This window comes from Anser cygnoides, chromosome 5 (genome assembly GCF_040182565.1).
Source record: "Anser cygnoides isolate HZ-2024a breed goose chromosome 5, Taihu_goose_T2T_genome, whole genome shotgun sequence".
Classification (NCBI taxonomy): domain Eukaryota; kingdom Metazoa; phylum Chordata; class Aves; order Anseriformes; family Anatidae; genus Anser; species Anser cygnoides.
Window position 1 is genome coordinate 4600420 of NC_089877.1, and position 6850 is coordinate 4607269.

Here is a 6850-nt window from a genome sequence, read left to right on the forward strand (position 1 = left end):
CAAGTGGCACAGTCATATGAATAAGGATATTTTAAAAAGCCTTAGTGATGTACTTAAATCTTATTGCACTGCCTAAAATATTTAAGAGCAAATTTTCCTTACACTTGAAATGTCTTTAGTCAGAGTTTGACTATTTTAATCTAGGCAAAACCTTAATAAGATACCTACAGACCTGCAAACGAACCTTCCTGAAGTCTTGGAAATATTGTTGAACTAATCAGAAATATATCATCATTATGTAGTGTTAGTCATCCAAATTCTCTTTAAAGTCTTCAAGATGAATGTGGTCAGAAAGCCAACTTCTCTGGGGGCCATATAGTCATATGAAAAAATTCACACAAAATATTTTCTGGGAATTTTTGAGGATTAACTTTGTCTTCTCATATTTTCTTAAAAATAAATGTAAAAACTGTCTCTACAGAAAATGAATGTTCTGAAGTTATCCAGAAAATGAGGTTTAGACTACAGAATCCTGTAGCAGGATAAGTTTTTTCATAGGGTGGTTTTCCATATGCTGATATATGTGTGTGTGTGTGTGTGTACATACATGCATATATACACACAAATAGAAATACATATTTACATTTGCATTTATGTTCTGTGGACATGAGTTCCTTTTAAAACAGCAAAGTAAGTGACTTTTTGTTTTATTCCATGATGCAGATAAAGTGATGAAAAGTTGTTCATTTTATAGAAAACAATGAAAGATGCTACATCTGTCAGATGCAAGGAGTGAAGGTCAGTATAAGCAAATGAATATTTGTTATGTTGTGTGGCATTAATCAAAGATCCAGATTTTAGCTGCTCTTGAGTTTAATTTGATACTTATTAAATAATTTATGATTACATGGAGGCTTAGAGTGCAAATGGAAAAGGAAAGTAGAAAGTATCTCAATCTGAGCGTAGCTGGCTAGAAGGAGCATGACCTCTTCTGTAAGGTAGGAGCTCTAGGACTCTCCTATCAAGAAAGGCTGAGAGAGCTGGGGATGTTCAGCCTGAAGAAGAAAAGGCTCTGGGAAGACTTCATTGCAGGTTTTCAATACTTAAAGAGGGCTTATAAAAAAAGATGGAGAGCAACTTCTTGCTCAGGCATACAGTGAATGCAGGAGGAATGATTTTAAACTAAAAGAGGGGAGATTAGATTAGAGGTTAGGAGGAAAGTCTTCACTCAGAGGGTAGTGAGGCCATGGAACAGGTTGCCCAGAGAAGCTGTGCAACCTGATCTAGTGGGTGGCGTCCCTGTCTATGGCAGGGGGGTTGGAACTGGATGGGATTTAAGGTCCCTTCCAACCCAAGCTCTTCTATATTTCTATGATTCTATGACTTGTGGGTCGCTTGTTCCTAGTGTGTGTGGAGAAAAAATTAACCATGAAAGCCAGGCTAACTTAAACCTAATTGCATTTTCATGAGATAGGTGGATAACAAGTGAAAGTTAAAAAGAACCCAAGTTTTGAGGGAGGAGACACTTTAGGGGTTTATTTAAATTGGGAAATAAAAGCAAAAGAATGTTGCAGGGATTGGATGTGAGCACTACAGCTAGAAAACCCATCTTAGTCACAAGCGGGGCTATAATTATAATTACAGGGCTATAATTATAATTAATGTATTACTGGAAACTTTGATGTTTATAAAGCATCAAATCACTTGGAAAAAATGAATACAACACTAGACACTTTTGTATTAGTGACATCACTTTCTTTGCAATTGACAGCTAACTTGTATCTAGTTTGGTTTACAATAGTGGTATAAGTTCTATAAACTCATTAATTCACTGACACAGATTAGAATTTTTTTTTTTTGTCAAAACACATAGATGTAACCCAAAGCAAAACGAGTCTCTCAGCTTTATTATCTCATGATATAGCGCAAACTAAGCTTTTAAAAATGTCTTTTAGATGTACATAAGGACTTGCTGGGGGAGAAGTGGTGACATCTACTGGAATTTTAAAACACTTCATCATGTTTCCAAGGCTGCTAGAAAGATGTATTTAGTTTAGGTCTAGAGTTGGATGAATAATGCAGAAACAGTTTCTACTGATATTTGTGCAAATGTGGAAGCAAATCTTCAGCCATCTTGGGGTTGCTTTTGGTGTCATTTCCTGCACACACTCATAGAGTTATTAAACTTTAATTGTATGACTGTTGGCAGAAAATAAATGTTAAGCTCACACAGGAATACTATGAAAAGTGAATTTGAAATGTGTCTTCTGTGAGACTATGCATCAAAAAGCTGATTCTGTGAGCCATGTTCATTAGACTGGAGGATGGAAACAATATCAAGTGATTTATGGGACCAGCTGTAATTGAACAGAAAGTTTGTGCTTGGAGTAGCGACCCCTCACTTTAAAAGAAATTTAAAAATTCAATGAGTTATTTTGAAAGAGGAAGGAATGTGTGAAGCAAATTGCAAACCGCTCACCACATTTCATGGAAAGAAGGAAGGAAACTCATCCATCATTAAATACATTCATTAAAAATTATTCACTCAGATCCATTTAAACCATGTTCTAACTTTAATCTCTTGATTTCTTGGGGCTTGATTGTGATGGGTACTGCATGTCCAATAAGACAGTGAAGGCTTTTCTTGCATCCCAATGTAGGTTACTTGGACCTTAGGACTGGGAGTGCAGGAGCAGCAGGGTTATACATCTGCTTCCTCTCTCCCCTCTCTGCAGAGGGGAGGAAAGGGAGGTGGGATTGCAGCAGATGAAGCAATCCCTCTAGGCACAAAAAATGCTGTCTGACTTGCTGGGATGGGCTGTAGAGGCTCAAGCACTTCCCAAAATTTTACTACTCTGAACCAGTAACAAATAATTCCCTCGGTGACAAGGAAGAATGTAGGCAATAAAATGGTCTTTGATATATGCCTTGAGGCATGTTTTCTGACATTATCTGTGTGCTGTAGCAATTTACCTATCTCTTCTTTTTCAGTCTATGCCTAATGGCACTGTTAAATCCTTAAAATCCACAGACCTTATCAACCTCCAAAGTTTATGGCCCAACTGTATGATGTGATTGCATCATACAATAAAAAATCTTAGAAAGTGGGGGGTAGGAGGTTTCCAACTCTCCTCAAACTAAAAGCCAAATTACCAATGTCCAAAGTATTTCCATTGGTTCACTCTCTTTTACCTGGCAGGCAACACACTTTCTGTGTTTAGTCTTTGCATATAATGCACAGGATTGTGTGATTTCTGGTGAGTAATATGGTTAAAGAATTGTTCTGATTCACGATTATCTACTGGGGTCAAACTCATCTTCATCTTGGACAAGACAATCATTGGTAGACCCTACAACACTTCGATATTTTTCTGCAATATTAAGAGTAATGAGCACAATAGGAAAATAGAGAATGATGCTCCTTGAAGTCCCATCATCATTTTTCCTTTTTTCTCTGAACCACTTCAAATACCACGTGTAGCTGGTTCACATTCTGATACCTGTTTTGTTTGTTTGTTTTGTTTTTGTTTTAACCCATATCTTTTTCAATAAAAATTATCTGATCTATTGGAAACTTTCTGTAAGGCTTTCCACCAAGCTGTCCTTATGGATTTTCTACTGTTCAGGAGATTTATAGTTATGGTATAACAAAAGGAAACTATCTGCTGTCATTCATCAAAATGCAAATCTGCCATCAGTTTTAATTCTGAGTCCAAGACATTGCAGATGTGTGAAGGTTTAATTTTGACTTTTGCACCTGTGAACACAGAACCTGTTGTAAGATCCTATTCCTGCAGCCTTCAGTTGAGTCCTCTAAAGAAAAGTAAGACTGCCAGCCACAAAAGTTTTTCTAGTAATCAGAGTTGTTTAATTTCAGCCCTGTGTTCTTATTATGATAGTGGCTAAAGGATTGTGATAGTCTAACTTACCTACCGAATTAGAACTGTTTGGCTGTCAGCATTACAGTGATAAACTTTGACATGACAGTTTTCTGACTTTATTAATAGTTGTAATCCTCCAAACTAGTTTTGTTAGTTCATCTTGACTTTCCTGCATTGTCTGATTTGCTAGACTGACGGATTCCTATCAATCCATCAGTCTTTTTTAGCTGACCTTCCACTTACAAGCTTCTCTAGATTTATCATGACACAAATCACACATACTTTTTATTTAATTCAGGTTTCTTGAGTCTCTATGCATATCCATGTCCATTTCTAATAATTTTCATGGCTAAAAGTTAACCTTACTGCAGACTTTTGAAAACCCCATGAATACCTTTGTAAGAAATGCAGGGAGTTGCCTGTATAAAGGAGCTGACACACCATCTGGCAAAAGTTCACAGCATTTAATGCTGCGTCAATTTACACAAGCTGTAAATCTGCCTCAAGGCATTATAGCTACAATACTGTATGTTAAACTAATAAGACAAGAAATGATAGGGAGTGCAAATACTAAAATCTTCCCCAGACAATAGCTCAAGATAACCAATTAATAGTTACGGTAAATCTGTCTGAAATGTATTCCATATCATTTGTGGCAAGACTTGCTTTCAATCAGAGATTACAGAGAACATTTAAATTAGCAGTGAGAATTAGCCTGAATAACAAGCTAATTATTTATTATATTTGCATTTTTTAAGCTTATTACTATCACGGTCTGGTTAGATTTGGTGGCTCCTTTTCTACGCTTTCTGAATTGAAAGCCCAACTATAGAACACTTCTGAAAGTAACAATTGTGATTTTATAATGAACCACAAGAGGGGGGAGGATGAACATGAATGAAAGACCTTGATTTTAATGAACAATTGTTACATTTAGGAGAATGCAGTGTTAATGTTGAATTCAAGAATGTTGTCCAGGTGTTGTCTGTGAAACGAAGAGTTCGAATTAATGATGAGATGTTGCTCCTAAAATTCATCTTTTCAGGTCTGTCAATTTATTATTGAGTTTCATTTTAAACTGTGCACAAACCACACTTCCAAAGTTGCAAAATACCATGCTGAGCATACTCATCCCTTTCTTTATTGCCTTGATCAAACAAAACCAAATGCTAGTGAAATGACAAAAAAAATGAGATCTCTGTTGCCTGAATAATTAGTTTTAAAACTTTCTGACCTGCCTTTTTTTTTTTTTCCCAATTATATAAAGGAGTTCTATGACTCAAATAATCAAGGAATTTCTCCTTGGTGCATAGGTAAGGGTTTGTCTCTATATGAAAACTAAATTATCTCACTGTTGTGATCTTGGACTGATGCAGAACTGGTGAAATTCCAAGAATGTTTTCAAGCTACTTTTAAAAAAAGCTCATAGTCCCTTGCTACTCATGCGCAGAAGAAGCTGTAGTGCTGAAAAAGTTGGGGAATCCCAGGGAATGATGTTCTGGGGAGTTGGGAGCACAGCTCCTGGGAGAGCACAGCTAACTTTGGCAAGCAGTCAGTTTTCTAACTCAAAGACTCTGTAGGCTTGGTGGCAGTTCCTATAGCCAGCTGGAGGGCAAGGATGGAAAACAGATTTCAAGAAGCCAACCATTCCACTTTCTCCTATTTCAAAGTGGATACAAGGGAGACACAACTTTTCCCATTGTTACTCCTCTGTATCTCGTGTTCCATGTCCCTCCTGCCCTAGGTTGTCAGTCTCCTGGGAGAGGGAAAGGAGAGAAAAGGAGTCTTGCTTTCCCCCAGACTAAGAAAGAAGCAAAATAATTATAACAGTAATATGAGGACGGTATTGCAGCAGGTGGTTGCAGCATGGCAAAAAAAAAAATAGTAGCACAGGCAGAAAATCTTCCCAGTTTCTCTTTGCGAGTAACCCAGTAGACTCTAACTCTGAGAGAATACCATGTAATGTTATTAGGCAAAATTATAATGCCCTCAATTTTATGCAAAGAAGTGGAATGGTACTGAAGGAGGCTTGCAGAAAGAAATTAAGATAGTTATACTAGAAGACAGAATGTTGATTACCAGCAGTGAGGTATCCAGATTTGACTAATGGCACAGTTATTGTATGCATAAGCCCTAATGGTGTTTAAGTGGTTGCTAGAATGAATGCAATTAATGTAATTTATTTGTCAGCATCCAAACACTATTATACTCAGAATAAGATGGGAGGTCCCTCGCCTAGCATATAGCCCTAGGATTTTTTTTCTCTTTCTTTTCACAAATAATCATTAATCTTCCAGCAGCCAAAACTAGTGACTTTTTTTTTTTATTCCCCTCATTTTTAAAGGGTGTCATACACATCAGCTCTGCTGATTTAAACTGAATTTTCCTTGCTTTACGTCGTGGATTTTGGAGGGATGCTTTGGGATGATCTAGTCTGGCTTGCTACTTGAAGGCAATAAGTGAGCTTGCATCTATCCTATAGCTCCCGAGTGAGTATACACTTTTAGTGAGAGACCCTCCCAGTTGGACTGGAAATCTTGAACTGACATAAAGTTCAAGAGTTAGCCATAAATTGATTGCCTTCTTAAATTGCTCTAGTGCTTAATAACTACTTATACTTAAAAAAAAAAAAAAAAAAAAAAAGAGTGTATCTCTAATGTGTTTTTCTTTTAACTGAAAGCTGAAGTTAATCTTCAGTTATGGGATCTTCTCGTGCTACATCAAAGAACTTTGTCTTAGCAGAGACTTTTCCTTTCTCTATGCAAGTGTGACAGGATCAAGACTTTTGAATTGCTCAGATAAAGCTTCTAGTATTTCTCATTGTATGACCATTGCTCTTGATTTTTATAACTTCCTCAATATTTAATTTTATTTATTTATTTATTTTTATTTTTTGGTTTAGAGACCTCACTAATGTCGTATATGTGGACAAAACCACCTTAGTGCTCTTGTCTGATGTTTCTATGTAGTTCCTCTAGATTTGTAAAGGTAACTTGCACCTCTGCTTCTGAAAGGTATGGTTAGACATT